This window comes from Cricetulus griseus, assembly GCF_003668045.3.
Source record: "Cricetulus griseus strain 17A/GY chromosome 1 unlocalized genomic scaffold, alternate assembly CriGri-PICRH-1.0 chr1_0, whole genome shotgun sequence".
Taxonomy (NCBI): domain Eukaryota; kingdom Metazoa; phylum Chordata; class Mammalia; order Rodentia; family Cricetidae; genus Cricetulus; species Cricetulus griseus.
Genome location: NW_023276806.1, coordinates 54,434,282 through 54,454,776, shown reverse-complemented (window position 1 = coordinate 54,454,776; position 20,495 = coordinate 54,434,282). Strand labels below are relative to the sequence as shown.

The 20,495-nt window shown below is 43.1% G+C and overlaps 1 protein-coding gene and 1 long non-coding RNA gene across 4 annotated transcripts in view; one reads left to right on the top strand and one right to left on the bottom strand.

Annotated features, from left to right (window-relative positions):
- LOC103159900 overlaps positions 1–20,495 on the bottom strand; it is a 144,810-nt gene that overhangs the window by 89,062 nt on the left and 35,253 nt on the right. The window lies entirely within an intron of this gene.
- Ngf (nerve growth factor) overlaps positions 1–20,495 on the top strand; it is a 52,083-nt gene that overhangs the window by 24,052 nt on the left and 7,536 nt on the right. The window lies entirely within an intron of this gene.

Below are 20,495 nucleotides of genomic sequence, written 5' to 3'. Positions count from 1 at the left end.
GACTCTTCTGTTGTGTTCATACCTGTATTCCATCTCTAGTAGAATGCCTTGGCACAAAGTAGGTGTATCCCATCTCTAGTAGAATGCCTTGGCACATAGTAGGTGCTTAGTATGGAAATGATGAGAGAGTCAGCAATGTACTTTCCTACAATGATTCACTTGAGTGATTGTTCTTATCAAATGCCCCCCTTAGGTCAGTATCATTAACCTCTGAATTCCCTGTGGCATCAAGCTTGGTGCTCCTGCAGGACAACAGGTGCCCCTTACATCAATGTTAGATTATATCAAGTAGTTGCCAAGTACTAATCACAAATTTTGTGGCTTCAGTCAGTACACTTTGAGTTACTATTGCTGTAATGAAACACACGACCAAGGCAGCCTTGGAAGGAAAAAGGGCTTATCGGGTTTACACTTCCACATCGTAGTCAATCACTGAAGGAAGTCAGGCCAGGAACTAGAACAGGGCAGGAACCTGCAGGCAGGAACCGTTGCAGAGGTTTTGGAGGGGTGCTGCTCACTGGCTTGCTCTCCACGGCTTGCTCAGCCCGCTTTCTTATAGAACCCAGGACCACCAACCCAGGGATATCACCACCCACTATGAGCTGGGCCCTCCTCCATCAATCAATCACTAATTAAGAAAATGCCCTACAGCTGGATTTTATGGACACATTTTCTCAAATGAGGTTCCCTTCTTTCAGATGACTCTAGCTTGTGTCAAGTTGACATAAAACTAGCCAGGACACACATCATATGCAAGAAGCATTGTACCCAAGGGTTAATTTTTTAAAAGCTAGTCCCTGGGTTCTATTAGAACCTGGGACACAGCTCTTGAGAAAAGGAACAGCACAAATAGCAGGTCATGTGATTTTAAAAAGTAGGAGACAGCTGTGTTGCACCAATAGCTACGGCTGTCTGCAGTGACCTTTTGCTGAGCCTGAACATGCACAGCCAAGCTCTGGGGAAAGAGACAGAAGCCAATATGACCAAAGAGTTGATTGGGTCTGAACAGCCAAGGTCAAAGGGTTTGTCATAGAGGGAAGTTTATGTCATTTGTCTGCCACAGAACCATGTAGACAAACCACAGTGAGTCAGATACACAAAGAGTTCCGTTCCTGTCCAATTCTCCCGCACTTGACTCAAGTTAAACAACTTGGTCCCTTAACTTTGGGGACTCACACCCATCTGTTTGTGTGATGGGTGGGGGTTCCCATAGTGTCATCCTTGGGTTTTGCACCTAGTGTTGGGGAGATTGTGCTATCATAGGGTCTTTCCAGCTAACTGGTTCCTTTGGAAGGAGGAGAGTTACAAAGGGTTGGGAGTGGAGCTAGAACACAACACAGTGTACTCCAAATCATTTTACAAATTTATCTTAAAATCAAAGCTTCTTGTGAAAAATATGAGTTAGCTCTGCATTCAACTATTTCCTCAGGCTCAAATACTTAAATAGAAATAATTCACAAAATGTGTCACTGTCTGTTTATATTTTCTCCTGATGACAATAGAATGTTTTCAACTCCCCACATTACCGTCAGTTATTTGGGGACAGATTTGTCTTTTAATCAAAACCCTTTGGCATCTGCCAGACTTGTTTCAAAAGTTGATCAAAGAAAAAAAAAAGAAAGAAAAAGAATTGTACATTCGAAAGATACATGAAACTAAAATACAGAGAAACAGACACATACACAGAGAGAGGGGGAGGGGTGAGAGAGTGAGTGAGAGAGGGCAAATAAGGTAAAAACAACTTGATATGATAGGGAGTTTTGCTTTTGTTAAATGGGTTACTGCCCACCCCTGACCCTTATCATTGAAAACTGCCAAGAATCCCACCAGAATCAAAGTGAGTGCAGGCAGAGTTACAGAATAGCAAACTGCAGTTGTCTTGGATCACCCGAGAGGTCTGGGGCCAGTGTTCTGCTGAGAACTCATCAATCCCAGTTGAGTGGTTTAGGGCAAATGACATTTTAAAAACAAAACTACAAGCCCAGAGAGAATATTAAGAAAAGATTTAAAAGGAATTTCTTAAAATATGCATCAAGGATGCAAATCATTGCAACAGGCCAAAGCAGAGCTCTCTAAAGCAGAAAGAAGACACCCACCAAAGCTGCTTAAGGGATATAGCAAAAGCACCTGTCTGTTCTTCATACTGACCTGGCTGAGAGGGACAGACTTTCTCCCTCTCTACAGAAAAATCCCAAGATTGCAATTTTGTGTATATGTCTATATGTTTCCCCAAGCTCTGATCAATGCAAAAAAGCCATTTTCTTGGATGATTTCGATTATTGCCAAAGTGAATTTCTTGGTGTATTGATTCAAGTATGCATTTCCAATTTCTCATCAATAAATAAGGTGACCCCATAGTGAAATAAGTTTTACTTCAAGTAAATGAAATCTTAAAGAGGCCAGGGGTAGCTGGTGTATGGGAGGCTCTGAGCAGTGAAAGCCGTCTCTAACCCAGAAATTCCTAACTGTGTTTGACTATGGAGCCAGTGTTAGAAACCCCTTCATTTCTGTGTTAAAATACCTGACACACACAGCATTCAGGGAAGCATGATTTCAAGATTTCAAAAATGAATTCCATGGTCAGTTAGCGCATTGCCTTGGGCCCCAGGCAAAGATGTCATGGAGGAAAAGTGTGTGGAGGATGAGACAGCCAGGAATCAGAGAAGGGATCAGAGACAAGCCTTAACCTTCAAGAACATGCCACTGGTGACCTACTCCTCCCAACTAGGTTCTGTCTGCAGAACTTTCTATAACCTCCTAATAGTCTCATCAATTTATGATTCCATTTATGGATTAATCCATTCATGGAGACAGAACCCTCATGATTCAGTTATCTCTCAATGGTTGAACTGTCCTTTAGGAACCAAATCTTCAACATGAGAGTCTTTGTGGAAGATGCTTCATATGAAAACCTTAATAGAACCTTTGCTTCACCAACACTTTTCTTTAATATTCCAAGTGTGGGAAACACTGGGTAGGCATTCCTGTGATGCCCACTTTCTGTTGTTTATTCATTGGCTTGTTACATGGACATTTCTTAGCTTCTACCGGCCAGATCTATCTAGACACCAAGACAGAGAGAGAGAGAGAGAGAGAGAGAGAGAGAGAGAGAGAGAGAGAGAGGGAGAGGGAGAGGGAGAGGGAGAGGGAAAGAAAGGAAGGAAGGAAGGAAGGAAGGAAGGAAGGAAGGAAGGAAGGAAGGAAGGAAGGAAGGGGAAATATCAAAGTCCTGGCTTGCTGGTAGTGTAATGGGAAAGATGAACATTTACACAGTAGCCACACTATCATACGATACAGACTTTTCTGACCTCTTCATTTACAACCTAAGTGGTTTGCTAACCACTCCTATGTGTTTTTCTTACCCAGTCCCCATGTTGTTTCTTCCTAAGCACAAGACTCATACCTGTACTTGTCCTTGTTCCCTCAGGTTCTTAGCCAGGAATAGCTATATAATGTGATGGCTAATAGATACTTATTGCTTGATTCAAAACTAAACCACTGAGAAGAATGGTCTATTTTAAGTTTTGAAATGATGAGTCCTTCTCAAATATTGCCACAGTCCTGTGCATATAAGACTATGGTGGACCACAGAATTATTAAGTAATTCTTTGGTTCTACTTTTCTAGAATCATCTTAATGCCACAGAAGTAACAAAATCAATGTACCACTATCCCTCCAGAGGATAAGCCACAGCAAACGGAAGCAATTACTCTTCCACGGACACAGCTAAAGTGTTACAACTTAGAGCACATAGTCAACTTGACCTTGTAACCAGAGAATAGCCAAGCTTCTGATTTTACATATGGGCATCTTGGGAATCAAGTGAACATTTAGTTATTCATTGTAGAATTTAGTGCAGATTAGGGTTAGCCACAATTGGTAACACTTGGAGAGTTGTTAATTTCTTACTGGCAATTTCACTGCAAACTCCCTACATAAATTTCAGATTTGTACTTGGCATTGTCATCCAGATTTTATGCACATTTATTTGATTTATATATGCTGGGTAGTTTCTAATTGTACAGCCACTAAGCACCTCTGATGCTTTAATGACTCAAGGATTCCTCACAGCCACAAAAACTTAATTTCATAAGTGAATAAGGAAGTAAATTTAGAGGGGAATTGTTTCCATTGGTTCCCTTATGAAAGGGCAATATGGTGTTCATATTGTCTGCGCTACTGACACGTGGGGTCAGATGATTCTCTATAGTAAAAAGTTCTCTGGGTGTTAAAGGAAGTCTGTGGTATCCTTAGCCCTACCCACTGGATGCCTCTAGCTCTCCAGTTACCTGCTTACGGGTCTGAAAGAATGTCTCCAGACATTGTAAAATGTCCCCGGGGGTGGGAAGAGATTGGGGAAAATCTCTCTTGATGGAGAATCACAAAAGAAATCCTGGTAATTTAAATTTGTTCTAGAACAATAGTGTGAAGTTCTCGTTCTATAGATGAGCCATTAGTTTTGTGCTGAGAGAATGGGAAGGTTTGTTTTGAATGCTTTAGAACCAGATGAATCTCTCTTTCTCATCTTTGTGGCTTGGGTCAAGTTATCTATCTTCCCAAAGCATAGTCCCCCAATCTATATGGTAGATGAAATGCCTTCTCCACAGCTTCAGCAAGCAGTAGTGAGCCAGGCCTAAAAGAAATGTCCTAGAATAATGCTTGTGAAATAAAAGGCATGCATTAAGTACCCAGGTCCCCCTTCCTCCTCCTTCTGCTACCCTCCTTTCCTCCTGCAGCCCTTCCCCTGATGCCTGGAATGAACACATCCACATTCTATGCTCTACAAATGTCTTGGTGGTTTATTTCCAATTTTCCCTTCTACAGAACAGATCTGCAGGAGCTAGTATTATATCCAAACCTTATGTGAGCTTTGGAGAACAGAACAGCCTAAGTCAGCAACAGATGAATGAAATCCTGCACCCACAGCCCTTTTCACTCATGTACTCAAGAACACTCTAATATAAGGAATGTATCCACACAAGTCTCGGCCATTCTTTAATGACTCATTCTGTACTCAATGTGATAAGATTGTAACTTGCCTAAACAGAGGTGTAAGTATGTCTTCTACCCAAACCCATCTTAAGTCATCAAATAGACCTGGCGACTTACTCAGCAACACTGTCTGAGCCTGTACAGAATGAAGCACCCCCAACTAGGCACCATGTGGACAAGGCTAAAGGTGGAAACATATTTGGTATAGTCCTGAGCCTGGGGAACCCAGGGAGAAGACATATGGAAAGGCTTATGAACCTTATTTTCATTATGAATGCATTATAACAACATTACTAGCCACTTGGAGAAAGAGGGAGGGATGAGGGTGGGGCTCACCCAGAGCTCTCACACTCGGTACAACTGTTTTCATTTATACAGCGACTTCCAGACCTGATTCCTATGTGCATGTGATTTGCTTGGCTGCCATGATTTCACACGTATTCTCCTCTATGCTCTTGACTGTGTACTAAATTACAAGTGCCCCCTTGTGCTTATTGTCCTCACAGTTTTCATAATGCACAGTTTTAATGACTGCACAGGTGTTCATGAAAAAGATTTTCCATGAAGTAACTACTTGTCCTTTGATTGAAGAATTAATGTCCGGTTTCTGCAATTTAAATTTTCTAGTGGGGAAAAAAGACAAAGGAGTGAAACTTTTCCCCCAGTGAAGACAAAACTCTCAAAGATGGGGCTAGCAGGTAAAAGCCATGAGTATTCTATAGCTTAAATATGAAATTATAAAGTTATTTTAAAAGATATTGTTTGGAGTATAAAAGCCAATTATGGGATATTACAATAAAATATGTCCGATATATTGAAAAGCATAAAAAATAAAAATTTGCTCATCGTCGGTCCTTTAATTCAACTGTTAACTTTATTTCCTTCCAGTTTTTTTTATTCACTATTAACTTTTCCCTTCAAGTTCATCTTTTCCATATGCATCTATCTAAATTTAGTTTTCAAGACTCAGGCTAAGCTGCAGAGCTTACTAGTCTACAACACAGTCAGTGAGCAGATCTACTTAGCAAAGTAAAGTGGTCTTGTTAGAGTGCAAAGGGTGGGTGGATGTAGGCTATTGGATCTCTTCCACATACGGTAGTCTCCTGTCTTTCTGTTGCACACCATCTACCCATCCTCCCTGCCAACAGGACATCTCCCCATTCTACAGCATGTGGCCAGGCTGCACTCAAAGTCAGAATAGAAGAGATCTGCAAAGTGCAGCCAAAGTTACTTTGCGCACTCATCAGGAGGGTCCAGGCTGGGGCACAGCATTATAAGTCCAACTGCTCACTGTATCTCCATTATGGGAAAGGACCAGTTCTTCAGCTGAGCACCAGCTGGCGTAAAAAGAAACCATGTTTTCTAAAACACACTATTCATTAATTACAATATCAGACAGGATGAAGGTTTAATGGGAACCAACTCTAATGGAAGAATGTATTGTATGAATAATGTATATTTGTATACTCAAGCCTCTGACTTCAGCAATTGATGGGATGGCATGTTATTCATTTTCTTTCCCTCTCTCCCTCCTTTTCTCCCATCCCTCCCTCTTCTTTCTTTCCTCTTCCCCTTTTCATGTTTATTCTTTGATTCCATGTAGTTATGAGCACACAAGTTTGATTCTATAAACAGAGCTGTTACCTTTATCCATCTCGTATAGGTATTCACTACTCTTTTAACTGAATGTCAATGGAGTTGAAGCAGCACCTGCCATTCTTAGTCCTGCTCATTCATCCTAGATGTGTCTCCTGCAACAATGGAGAGAAGCTCTTCTCCCTTGCCTTGTGTACAGCTTTGCTAAATATGTAGCATCCCCAATCCCAGCCATGTTTGTCCCAGGGTGCCTTCCAGTGGTCTCAACTTTCTGGTTGTCCACTAACATTCATCACCCTGAGAAAGAAAGACAAGGAGTCTTGAGAAGATCCTGTGCTTCTCTCAGCCTTGAGCAACAGTGGCAGGGACATGGAAATGACAGTGTCTCAGAAACATGGTGGAAGGTTCCTGAGATGGCCTCTCAGCAGCCCCAGCTCCAGCAGCCTGCATCCCAGATTTATGGATGGCACCTGGTGAAACAGTGATGCAAACCCAATGTGAAATCCAAGTACATCCTCATGTATCTCTGTTTGGATTTGGTTTTGAGTTTTATTAATGACAGTGGATTTGATTAAACAAAGTTTACACTGTAACCAGCTCCAGCTGGACCCAAGCATCAGTGGGAAACCCCAATTCCCCTGATGTCCTCTTGTCCTTTCCGCTCATGAGTTCTTTCCAAAGCATTCTCTCTGAAGCAGATAATGGTGAGGTCATACAATCTCATTTATTTTAGGGGCCAGTCTGGCTCATCCAGCCCGGCGGCCCTGGGATGAAGGGCTTTTATGTTGGACTCGCTGTGTGTCTGGGATGTGGCCTTGCCCCTAACCTGTGTGATGAAATCAGTCTGCCAAGGCAATGCTATCCCTGGGTTTGGGCTCCGATTTTGGAGTTTTCCCAGCAGAGCTCACACTGTGATAGACTGACCGTTCATTGAAACATCACCAAGATTGTCTTGTAAGGTTACCAGAAGCTTATTCAACAAAACTTGGTTTTACTGGCAGAGTTGTTGCTTATTATGAATGGCTGTGATAACCTACTCTTTGGGCCTTTTCTCTAGGGACATTCAGAAATCACATCTCACAGGCTAAGGAGTTTGGATCTGTTTGTAGTTTGTGTAGTTGATTTTCCCTTCCAAGTCTTTTCTCAGCCTGTCCCTCTTGATTCACCATTTGTCTGGTGGCTCTTCCAGAACAATCTTCTTCCTTCTGGTTCTGCTTCTCAAACAAGACCTTTGGATCTTGTTTTCCACCCATCTTTGAGTTACTCACTCCTTTCTGCCTCTCCCTCACTGTCCTTGATGTTGCTTTCTCATCTCATTCTTTCTTAATCGCTGTGTGTGTGAGTGTGAGTGAGTGAGTGTGTGTGTGTGTGAGAGAGAGAGAGAGAGAGTGTGTGTGTGTGTGAGTGTGTGTGAGTGTGTGTGTGTGTGTGTGTGTGTGTGTATGTGTGAAAGTGTGTGTGAGTGTGTGTGTGTGTGTGTGTGTGTGTGTGTGTGTGTGTGTGTGTGCATATCTATGTACAAATATGTAGAGACCAGAGATACATGTCAGGGGGTCTTCCTCAGTTGCTCTCTACCTTATATTTTGAGACAGGCTTTCTCACTGAACATGGAGTTCACCCATTGGCTAGACTGGCTAGCCAGCAAATCCCAGATCCTGCCGCCACCTCCACAGCACTAGGATTTTAGGCACAGGCAATCACGCATCCAGATTTGTATTTGACTGCCGTGGATCCAAACTCATGCTCATATGTGTGTGCTTACACTTTACTGAAGGAACATTTGCCGGTGTCTCTTGATTGCTTCTTACTTTTGCTCCGTCCTGCTCTTCCTCGTTCTTCAGTTTCCTTCTATGATGACATCATATTTCCTAAGGGTTAGGCCAAATATCAAGTGCCAGGTTGATCTGATTCCATCTGATCAGGACTCATCCATTCTCACCACTACACTCATCAGGCTCCAAGCTGATGGGAAATGAGATGGGCAACTCTCCCTCCAGCCCCGATCTGGAATCAGCCCCAACTAACCTGACCGCTAATTAAAATCAGCAGATCCAGTAGCAGGGGCAGGACCATCTCCAGTGCCAGCATTAGTCAGATTTCCCATGGTGCTTGTGAGACAGCGCCAAGCTGTATGGTTAACAACCAGCATGTATCTCTCTGATGTGACTGCCAACATGCCATTTGTTACTCTGTAGGTGACAGCCATTTCTCAATGCTAAAGAGCCTTCTGATTGTCACCTTTGCATTTGCTGTGCTTGGGACTCCAAAAGAAGACAATTACAAAATCTCTTTTAGTGGGTTTCTAGAAGCAGCAAGCTGGTGGGCTAGTTGAACTTCCAGTTTTTACAAGGCAAGTGCTTACAATGAACACTACCGATTTGCTGTGTGCTTAGCAATGTGATCTCTAATATAAAGCCATCTACTCAAACCAATTGGGCAAGTCAAAAGGAAGCACTCTCTCTTCCGTTAAGTGACCTGTGTGTTTTTCAGGGTATGAGATTCTTAAGCTTTTTTGGAAAAGTGTATTCCAGCTGCTAATAATGAAATCATCTACATCTTCCTTGAAAAAAATCTTGCTGGGAACTGAACACTTCTTTTTTGCTTTGTGATTTACTTCTGTTAAAGGAGGTCTCAACTGTGGAGAGCATGAAGCCAGGACAACTGATTCCTGATTAAGTGTTTCACATGAACAGGGGAGTAAATTCAACAATCCAGATTGACCCACTTCTGCTTTGCTATTTGCCATTCAATATCTTCAAGCTTCTCTCTGTTCTGTGTCCTTGCTTTCCACTTGCCCCTCAAACCAAAGGCACTGGTTGGTGGTTTCTTGTTTTAGAAAGTGACAAGCAGAGGGAAGAAACTGTATGTTTTGGACTAAAAATGAAATCATTAAGATGAATTTCTATTCTTGTCGCCTGGAATTCTACTCTGGTTCTGATTAAGCACAACAAAGATATTGTATTTGATGCTTTCCTGTAAATGTATGAAATGGTTTGCTATTGCATGTCCATGAATGGAAATATTAGCAGACTCTGCTTGGCTCCAGTCTCTGGCTTCATCTTCACACCCAAAAAGCCAACCAACAAAGAGTCACATCCCCAGCCCAGAGCAAGTAGCTTCCATCTTGCCTGTGGTTTTCCTTGAAGGACACAGAAAAGGGATTTTGTTTTGTTTTTTGTTTGTTTGTTCGTTTTAAGACAAAAACATGTAGGAGTAGACAAAATAACTGCATTCTAATTTCTATACCATCCTCAGTAAAGAGCAACTGAACATTTCTAAGTCACCAATCTTCCATGACTATGCTTCTATCAGAATAGTGGGCCCTCCCATACCCTAATTCTGGTGGTTGAAGAAGGGATTTGTACTCTGGGCTTCATCAAGGAAAAACTCATGACAGAGAAGTGGAGAAATCACAGGGTTCTAGAAACCTGCTCTACATTGTTTGTTTGTTTTAAAATCTGGGTAAATTTAAGAAAAGAAAATATGCAAAATTCAAATCATCCATTACACATATCACAGAAGCAGAAACCAACACTCCAAAGAAACCTTGGCTCTTTTGAGTTGGTCAGATATGGAAACAGGGTGTGGCATGGCAACAAGAGGCTATCACTGAGTGACAGCATGAGTTTCTCCTTCTGTAGAATGGGAAAACATTGGCCTCAGCAAAGTTTTATTATTCTTATAATAATATCTTTGTTGTTCCTTATTCTATAGGAAGCCTTGTGTGTCGGCAGATAATACACAGAAATTATGTATCACTAGTAGTTTAGATGTGTCTGCTTGTAACCCACAGTCTATGGCAGTGAGACACTTAACATATTAACACACCACTCTGCATTACCTTGATTCTTACACTTACAATTAAGCTTTAGGCCTTCAGTGACTCTGTGGGATCTCTGTCCCCTCCCTGTTCTCCCTTCCCACAAGTCCCAATTCAGACCCAACTTTGGTGCACTCATCAAAATGACCAGAGGGAATAAATGACAAAAAAGGAGAATTCAGGGTCTCCTCCTGGGGCAGCTGGCTGGCCATGGCACACATGAGATGGAAGGGCCTGACCTAACAGAAGGTCATGGGGAACCTTTATCAGACTTTGACAGCTCCAAAGGTTTCTTCATTTTGGGGGAGATGGTGATGCTGATAATAGTGATGGTGGTGATGGCCATAACTGTGACGGAGCTATTGTTGGTAGCATTAGAAATAGTGATGGCAAAATGGCTAAAGTGGCAATGTTGGTTGGGTGCTGATTGTCTTGGTTACGTTTCTCATTGTTGTAACAAAACACTGACAAAAGTAACTTAAAGTGGGAAGCGTTGATTTTTGCCTTACAGTTTCAGGATACGGTCCCTCAGGGCAGGGAAGTCCTGGTGGCAGGTTCATGAGACAGCTGGTCACTTTGTCTCTTTAGTCAGGAAGGAGGAGATAAATACTTAAGCTCAGATTGTCTTCTCTTTGTGCAGCCTGGGATCCTAGCCTATCGAATGATGCCACCCACAGTAGGCAGATCTTCTCACCTTTCAATTAACCTAATCTTGATAATCCCCGAAGCCAAGTTTAAAGTTTGTCTCCTAGATGATTGGGATTAGATAACACAGTGATAATGAATGGATGACGGTGGTCAAGAAGTGTTTGGGTTGGTGGTGGTGATGCTGGGATGACCAGGGTGGTAATGCCGGGATGATCAGGTGGTGATGCTGGGATAATATGCGGTTTTGTTTTTTCAGGTTTTTTGTTTTTTTTTTCTGAGACAGGTTTCTCTATATTACAGCCCTGGCTGTCCTGGAACTCACTTTGTAGACCAGGCTGGCCTCAGACTCACAGAGATCCACCTGTCTCTTCTGCCTCCCAAATAGTGGGATTAAAGGCATCTACCACCACCTCCTGGCTACTGGTGGTCATGTAGGATGATCATGGTGATCATGTGGGATGATCATGTGGTGATGATGACATGATCATGGTGATGATGCTGAGATGATCATGGTGATGATGCTGACATGACCATGGTGGTGATGCTGACATGATCATGGTGGTGATGCTGGGATGACCGTGGTGGTCATGTGGGATGATCATGGTGATGATGTTGGTGGTCACAATTGGCCTGGCTATAGGAAATAGTGCTGCCATGCTCTGTGAATCTGAATAAGAGACTTTATTTACATAAATTATGTGGTAGGTTTGAGAAGTGAATAGAGAGAGGGGAATCGCTTGGGTCTTAGAACTTGATAAGCACAATGGCACAGAATTTTCAGCACAGTTCTCTGTGTGGAGCTACCTCATGTATCTGTTGAGGAATTCCTCTCAGGGACAATGTAGGCAAAATAAACACGTTTAAGCATGCATTGTTCTTCCAGTTCTAAGATTCTGGAACTTTGTTGAGATTTTGTTTGACTTTTCATTCTTTTTCATTTTTGCTTTTTATTCCCCCCCCCAAAAAAACACCTTTATTTTGGAGGTGCAGAAATCAGGGCCGTGAGAATAAGGAAAGGTATAAACAGTTCAAAGGTCATTAAAGTACCCACCTTCCTGGGGATCAGGGTGACACTCCTTAAACAAGGAATGGGGCATGAGTGGAAGGCCTTTGAGGTGCAGCTCTCTTAGCAGACAGGCCTGGTACCAGGAATTTGGCTGATTCACAGAGAAAGGAGTGAAATGCTAACAACTGGTTTCCATTACCAATGTACAACCCCCACCCACATACAATCCCCACCAGCATACATACGTGTGTGCTGGGCTTTCTCTTTTCTTCATCTTCTCCTGGGTTATAACTAAACAATGAGACGATTGCCCATCCCCCTGGGTTGTATAACATAACCAATGGCTAGACTGAAGTATAACCTTCTCCAACTAAATGCTGGACAAGAAAAATAAGCACACTGGAAATAAGAAAGGGGCTGGTTTTGCACAGCACCTGTGTACACTTCTGCAGTGAAGGCAGAAGGAGGGCCTGTATCTTAGTTCCTCAGCACTACACCTGTCAGCCCACAAATGTGGCATGCTCCTGAGTGCATATCACCAGAGCACACAATATCCAGAAATTGTGGGTTTGGACCAAGTTTTATTTCTCAATATAAAGTAAAATAATGATTCACTTTGGTTGAATAAACTAGAGCAGCTGTGTGAAGAGTTTTCCATTCTTTTCAATACACATTCATTAAATGCCTACTCCAGGACATCCCTGTGGGTAAAAATACACCTAAACTCTCAAGAAGTTGGTAACTCAGCAGGAGCCTAAATTTGTCCCAAGCCTCTAATGACTGTGACTCTGACCATGACTCTCTCTGGTGTCTTCTCCTGTGACTCACTTTCCTTCTAAGGCAGCAATTATCCAAGCAAAGATATTCCTAGCCATACCATGTCAGGTACATTCTAGCAATCATCCCAGGTCACCTTGTTCATGGAATTGCAGCAGTGACTGAAGCAGCTTCCTCCCACTGACTGGGACAGAGCTGAGGAAAGGGCATCATTTTGAAAGCAAGTGTTTCTGTTTCTCACTAAGGTCCTGTTGGCAGATGATTGACTGCGGCTCATTGCCACACAGCTGCAAATACTGCTCTGTGGTCTCTCAGTCCCACTGAGCATGCACGTGGCCAGCCACCCCAGTCACAACTGGGTCACAAAGCCACAGGTCCCTCACCACTGTCCCCCTCAGGAGAGGGCCAGATAAGGACATAGAATGGACACTCCACATAATTTCTACACCTAGACCTGCCAAAACTTTGTTACCCTGTTTTGACCAAGTGTCATTAATAATGTTAGAAAGAAGACTAAGTAATATTTATAGTACTAACTGATGTGCAGTGGTTTAAGTATTTATTCTGTTAATCTTCTCCACTCATTATGGAAGTGATATTTATTCTGATTTTTTTTTCTGGTAGCACTGAGAGGAAAACAGCTTCAGATCTCTCAAGAAAAGCAAACTTGAGGTTCTTGCCTCCCTTTGCAGATAAGGCTACAGACTCACACAGATGCTAGAGCAAGTTAGTTTCCATTTCTCCAAATCTTAACCACACAAACTAGCTCCTTAGGAGCAGCAAGATGAGTGTGTGTGTGTGTGTGTGTGTGTGTGTGTGTGTGTGAGTGAGTGCATGCCTGCACCCCTGTTTAGATGGAGTGTGGAAAACTGCCCTCCTCTCTGGAATTTCTAATACCCACAATGCTCTGAGTCTCTGGAGACAGATGTTCTCTGTGGCTCTCTTGTCAGTTCTGGAGTGAATTTCCTCAGTGGAGTTTTCCTTTTGCACATGTTGTCATGGTCAAGTCAACCCTAAAAACAGAAACACTAGAATATGGGAACTATTCTAAAACATAATTAGATGACAGTCAAGTGATTTCAGCAGGCAGCTGATTTTCATCACCCCTGACCCTTCCTCCAGAGACCCCCCAATTAGATGAGTCTCCTTAACACAGTCCAAGGATGCCCAAGAGCCCTTCTCCAGTGTAAACCGTTCACAACTTGGGACTGGAGTGTTGAAGCCAGACACAGGAAGTGACTGAAACAGCACCCCACACCCCACTCTCAACACCAACAAACACACCCGGGAATCAATTCTTCATTTCGAGCGCTTATCTTAGCCTCGGGTAACTGAGGCTCTTCATGTGTGGCATGCCTGGGCAGACCAGGCGGTTATCTATTTCATGCCTTAAGTGGGATTTTCTGGGTGTGAAGTCAGCAGACAAGCCAGGAAATGTCTGTGCAGAAGAGTGAGAGGGTTCAAGATCAGTGGCAGCTGTCGCTCCAGAGTTGTGAGGCGGTGTCCACTGTGATGCATTTGGTCCTGGACATTTGTTACCCCTGTGTTCTTGAATATGGGGTAACTGATTTTAATAATTCTTGCAGTGAACCCACAGTCCAACTTCTTAAACAAAAATGCCCTCATCACAGATACTTTACCTGTTAAGGCGGCATTTTGCTAGGATACGTACATCTGAGACTCCAGGCTCTCCACTATCCTTGCCTGATTGAAGGGAGGGCTGCCTTGTCTTTTAAAGGCCTTAGAACCCTCCCCGTGTATCTCTTAAGCGGGATCTTTCCTGATCTTTGCAGAGCTATGGATATTTAGCTTAATTCCTGGAGTTACATCTGACTTGCATTAGAGAGTCATGTGTTGTAGCATTTCTCGTCCTACTGCTTGGAAAACATGCCACACACTGAGAGGAAAGGACTAGCTCAAGAAGAAATGAGGACGTGGGCTCCTATAAAGCAAAAGGAATAAAGGGGTCCAGTCTGAGTTAACAGTTGCTGGTCCCATTTGTTTTCATTCACATCTTCTGTCCCAGGTTGTCATCCATGATCTGCCGTGAGCTGGAGACTGTTATTATTGAATATGAATTTAGACTCCAAGCAGCCAGAGTCCCCTTTATTCCAAGTGTGGCTGTCTGTGCATAGTTAGAAGCGTGGAACAGACCAGGAAAAGACCAAAAGCATACTTGAAATAGACCTTTTTCTTGTGGTTAAAGGATCAGCCAGTTGGAACCAAAGAGATGTTTTCTTAAGGTTGCAGAGAAGTTTGCAAAACTATTGGATTGTTTTTGGCCCTCAAACATAGATTGCAGATATATTATTAGTGTTACCAAGCTGATGAGTTAGGCAATATGAACTGTATTTTGCAGTCCATTCTTGTAACACTATTCTGCCCTCAGCTTTCTGGCCTGGAAGGCTGCTTTGTGTTTAGATAGCTTATCTCCTGCACTAATGTCCCTGTAATTGGTCGTCCTTTGAAAGCCTCTCTGTAGTATTGTACATTACAGAGCCCATGAATTACTGTAGTCAGGTAAACACGATGCAGGCTGTGGGCAGCTGCACACCATAGAAGGCCACTCACAGTCACAGCAAATCTTTTTTTTCATGCCAAAGTTAGAGGGCAGCCGACCACAATGTCATCTTCTTTGATCTGCTTGGCTCTGGGGAAATGCTGAGACGGATTTTGTAATTTACCTCAACATCTCCCAGTGAGCCATAGGGCCAGTTCTCATTAAGAAATGTGACAAGACACTTGAGAGTTGTCAACATCAGGTCATTTGATGGAAAAAAGTAACAGCTCTGTTGAACCTTGATGTCTTCCTAAGTCCTTGGTGCCAGATGCACTATTTTCCCATTGGATCTGCCAAAACCACTCAATAGTTAAAAGCCATCAAGTCATCTCAAAGTGGCCCAAACTGAAATTTGTTTAAAAAAGAAGAAGAAGAAAAAGAACAAAAGAACTCCTAGTCAGCAAACCTTACAGTCATATTCCTCCCTAGAAAATGTCTGATTAGGCTAAGAATTAGGAAAACAGATTCACAGCATAAAAGACCTCCAGTTCTCCTCCCTTTGTATTCAGGCTCAGCATAAGAAATGATGGACAGTGAATAAAATTAAGAAGAATGGTTATAGCAGTGAAAACATCACAACAGCAATACCAAAATGAACTACACCCCAACAACATGTTCTTGACCTTAAAGGAGATTTCCTTGCTCAGAACTTAACCAGGTAGAGGCTGGAGGGAGATGGATGTTGTCCCTGGCATCTTTGAACAGTGTAAGCTGCTCTAGGGACTGGTCATTGCTTCTTTGGAGCACATGATGTATGGTGCTTTGGATTAAGTGTCCCCAAGAATCTTTGGAAATAAAAATTATCAGCCAACAGTCCTTGAACTTTTTTAGTATTAAGCCACCATAGTGCCAACACTGAAGTGTTTTTTTTTAAGTGGCTCAAAAAAAGTAAAACCGAAAACCTCCCAATTCACAGCTGTTGCTTATATCTAGACAATGAGGGGTTGTAAAGACAGAATTCCCCTAATCTGTATGGTATATTCTCATGTCTCCTTGTTGCTATAAGGCAACTGCACCTGCACCTGATATTTTCTAAGATATATTAGTTTCCTGATACTGAATTGCTCTTAGTTTGCTCATCAAAGCCTCCTCTTCCTCCTGTACATCAGGGACTTTGGCGCTGACCTTACATCTGGATCTCCTAGGGAGCCTTGCAAACACCTCATGGGCAAGCAGCACTGCAAGCCAGTGAAACAGGCTCCCTGGAGAAAGAATGGAGGCAGCATAGTGGGTTTGTAAAGTTAGCTGTGGTCAAGGTTGGAATCACCGCTGTAGAGAACCAGAGGACAGTAGAAAGCAGAAAACAGGGGCTGGATGGAGTTTTCTGTAAAAATCAAGTATGAAGGACTTCAGGAGACGTCTGCCACTCCCCATGAATTATCAACAGAAGCAAAGTTGTCCTCAACTGCATTTTGATTGGACTTTAACAGTTTGCCATTGATCTAAACTTCCTGATGAGAACTGACTGAAATACTTTGAGGCATAAAGAGAATAACAAGGGTGGGGGTGGGGGGATGGGGAGCAATGATCAGAGAACCAGATGAACAACCTTATTTCCAAGGATCTTCAGAACAGTCCTTGCACCCCCCAGTTCTAGAAGACTCTGGGCTGGTTGCTCATGGATTCTATGGTGAGGGGTCCCCTGGAAAGGTGCAGTACATAGCAGCAGGCCATCTCTGAGTTTGCCCTCTTTGGCTTGGATCTCTCACTCTATGGGGAATACATTAGGCAGGGTTCCCTAGTGGGACAAGATAAATAGGACATAAATGGTAAAGGGGGCTTTTGTTAGATTGGCTTATACAATAGGTGCTGGGTAGTCCAACAATGTCTATCTGTTTGCTGGAGAGGTAAAGAACCCAGTAACTGCTCAGTCCATGAAGCCTGGACTTCAAACCAAAAAGTATGGAAGTTCCCTGGAGAGCCACTGCTACAGAATCCATGTTAGAGGCCAACATCTGAAGTCAGCAGAGAGCACACGGCTGTGATAGACACACTTACCCTGAAAGGGGAAAGGAAGGCAGGCCTTTCCAACTGCTGCTTCCTTGGACCTCTTTATATCTGGACCCACCCTTCATAAGAACAGATCTTCGGCTTCAATTAATCCTCTCTAGAAATCCCCTCACAGAGGCACCCAGAGGAACATTTCAGTCTGCCATGCAGTGGCTCTTGCTGGTGAACCTGTAACAGTGGCCACACCCTTTTGGGCGTGGCTTCAGGTGCAAATGGAAGCAGAAAGAGGAAAGCATGAGGCGTGGTCTCTCTTGGGTCTCAGATCCAATAGGAAGGCCAGAGAAAATGCTGCAGCAGTTCTTTATTGTTCTGTGTAAGGTGTTCCCCAATAAAACACCCATTTATCATTTATCTTGGGTCTAGTGAAATCATTACACCCATGCCTTCACTCCCAGGTGACTTTCATCCAGTTGGTTGGAGATGGAGGAAGGTCAGCATGGAACCTGATTATTTTAAACTTAGATGATAAATAATAATATAATAAACAGGGTTATTAAATCACAAGCTGTCTTGTTTCTAGCATTTAGGACGTATGCTCAGGACTTTGCATTTTTAACAAGTTTTAAGATACTGCAATACTTTGCTTTAACGCATCAGACCAGGCCAGGGTCTAGCAGAAGCATACCTGATTTCAATAGTATTTCATTGTGTTCTATAAGAAGGAGCATATGGTGCTCTATAAATGAGCTGTGATCTATTTCCATACATTTCTCAAAAGTGTGAGAGCCATCTGATGTCTCCTTAAGTAATTATAAGAACAGTTAGGGGTTTAAAAATAGGCATTGATGTACTTTGTTTGCCCCTGGTGTATTCAAATTAGAAATTGGCAATATTTAAATTGGATTTAATTTTAGAGCTCCAGCCTTCCCTAGAATGAGACTAAAGAAACAACACCTATGAAAATCAGTCAGTATTCTTGGCAGGAAATTCTCTTTCCAGCAGCAAACTGCTGTACCAGCACTGTATGAGAGAAGACCCAGGGCATGGAAGATGCTAGAAGGAGCCTCCAATACAACCATTAGGCACCACTATGGTGTGGTCAGGAGACTGGTATGCACCAAGGTTACCTGGACAAGTGACTGTGGATATATGGCTGGGAAACTTGTGGTCATGTGTACTCCATTCCCCAAGATGGCAAGTCTGAGGAGTTGTGGACTATATACAATTTAGATTGGCAGTCTCTCTCCTTCCAGTCACTTAGATTAGAAGCATCCCATAGTGGATACTTCTAATTGTGGAAAATCTAGAATAATTACAGAGAGATACTTTTTCTTCTCTTGTTGTTCTGTGGATTAAAAGTAAAAGTTTGTGTGTGTTGTGGGAAGCAGGTGGGCAGGCCACAGCAACGGGATCACCAAACTCACTATTCTCTGCTGATATAAAAGACTGTCACATACTCCTGTCACTCTCCCCAACACTCTAACCATTGTTAGACCTCCAGCCAGCTCTTGAGCTCAAAGGCTGTGTAGTGGTTTTCCTCTCCATTCTTCTGCAATACCCTCCAAAGCATCCTGCCCAGATGTTACCTCCTTCATGATGTGTGACTCTGACTAACCTGAATGGACAATATGGGTTCCTAGGTACACTATGCTTCCCTATCATAAGTAATGTACTCCCTGATTGTCACACTAATTTAAATACCCTTCCTCCCCTCTAGATGATTTGCTATAGGAAATATTGTGTCTTATTTCTCTCCATTGTCCCTAGCACCTAGTACAGTGTCTGCCACAGGGCCTGAAATGTCAGTGTTTAATCGATGAAACTAATGAACTTCAATGTAAGGGTAGGAAAAAATACCGCTTACTCATACAGTCTTATAATTACAGAAAACTAAAGTCAGAGCGACCTGAGTTGTCATCTGTTCCAGCAACTTTTCCTTTAGGTGAAAAACAGAGGCATGCACAGTGATGTCTTACCCAAGAATTGGAAGGAACTGGGTAGGGACATGGGACTGTGGCTTCCAACCTTGCAAACTGTGCAGTTCAACCAAGCCCCCAGCAGAAAAGTGGAAATAGATGAGCTTCCCCTTGAGTGATGAGGCCAGTAACACTCACCTCCCAACCCCAGAGCACATGCCACTCTCCCTCCCCCAGACTGAGCTCAACCCTGGAGGGCATTTAGATATCATTTGTCACAGAATCTCCCTTGAAAAGCATTAGAGTCAGGTTTTCTCCATGTCTGAATTCTCAGTTGTGGAAAGGTTTTTCTGTTAGTTTTGAAACACAAAGGGGTGTGTTGAGCAGGGTGGGGAGGGAAGAGGAATGGAAACATCCCAGGAAAAAATGCTTTCCAACAACACAGAAGCTATCCCAGGGCCCTTCCCACCTCTACTGCTACCCAGCCCCCTCTTCCCAATCAGGTGGCTTTGGGGGAGACTTCTGTGACATCTCCAAACACAGTAAAAAGGGAACAGTGGTGGGGGTCACAGTGGAGCAAGGCATGGCTCGAAGAAGGGTTTGCGCGACTTGAAAAAGCACAGACAATAAGGGCAAAAGTGTAATTCTTGAACTTTCTTTATAAACTTGCTTCATAGATTTAGTCATTTATCCATTCATCCTTCACAATTGCCGGTCACTGACCTGCTTAAGGGCCCCACTCCCTCCCTATCGACTCAAGGGATGCAACTGTAGCTCCTGGCTTCATCCCAATGCTCAGATTGTCCCAGACTCCAGCTTACTTCCCAGGTCTGACTCTTCAGCTCAGTTGCTTTGACTTATCTCTAAGGCTTTGGTGTTTACTCTTACTTCCACCTGGAATGCTCTGTCCTCCACTTCTTGTCAACTTGAGGACGGCTTCCTCAAGGAACTCTTCACTGAGCAGGCTGTCGTCTACGTGGCTTCTTGCACTCCCATCTCTCTCACCCCACCATACCTGTTCTCTTCATGAGCTGAGTCTGAAGTTACTTATATTAGACTGGGAAGTCCACATGAGAGGTCAAGAACTGCCTGTTTTATTTACTGCTGTGTCTCTGGCACCAAGAATAGTGGTTAGCACATAGTAGATGCTCAGGAAATGGGTGGATGGATGGATGGATGGATGGATGGATGGATGGATGGAGCACCTGCATCTACCAGGTTGACAGAAGC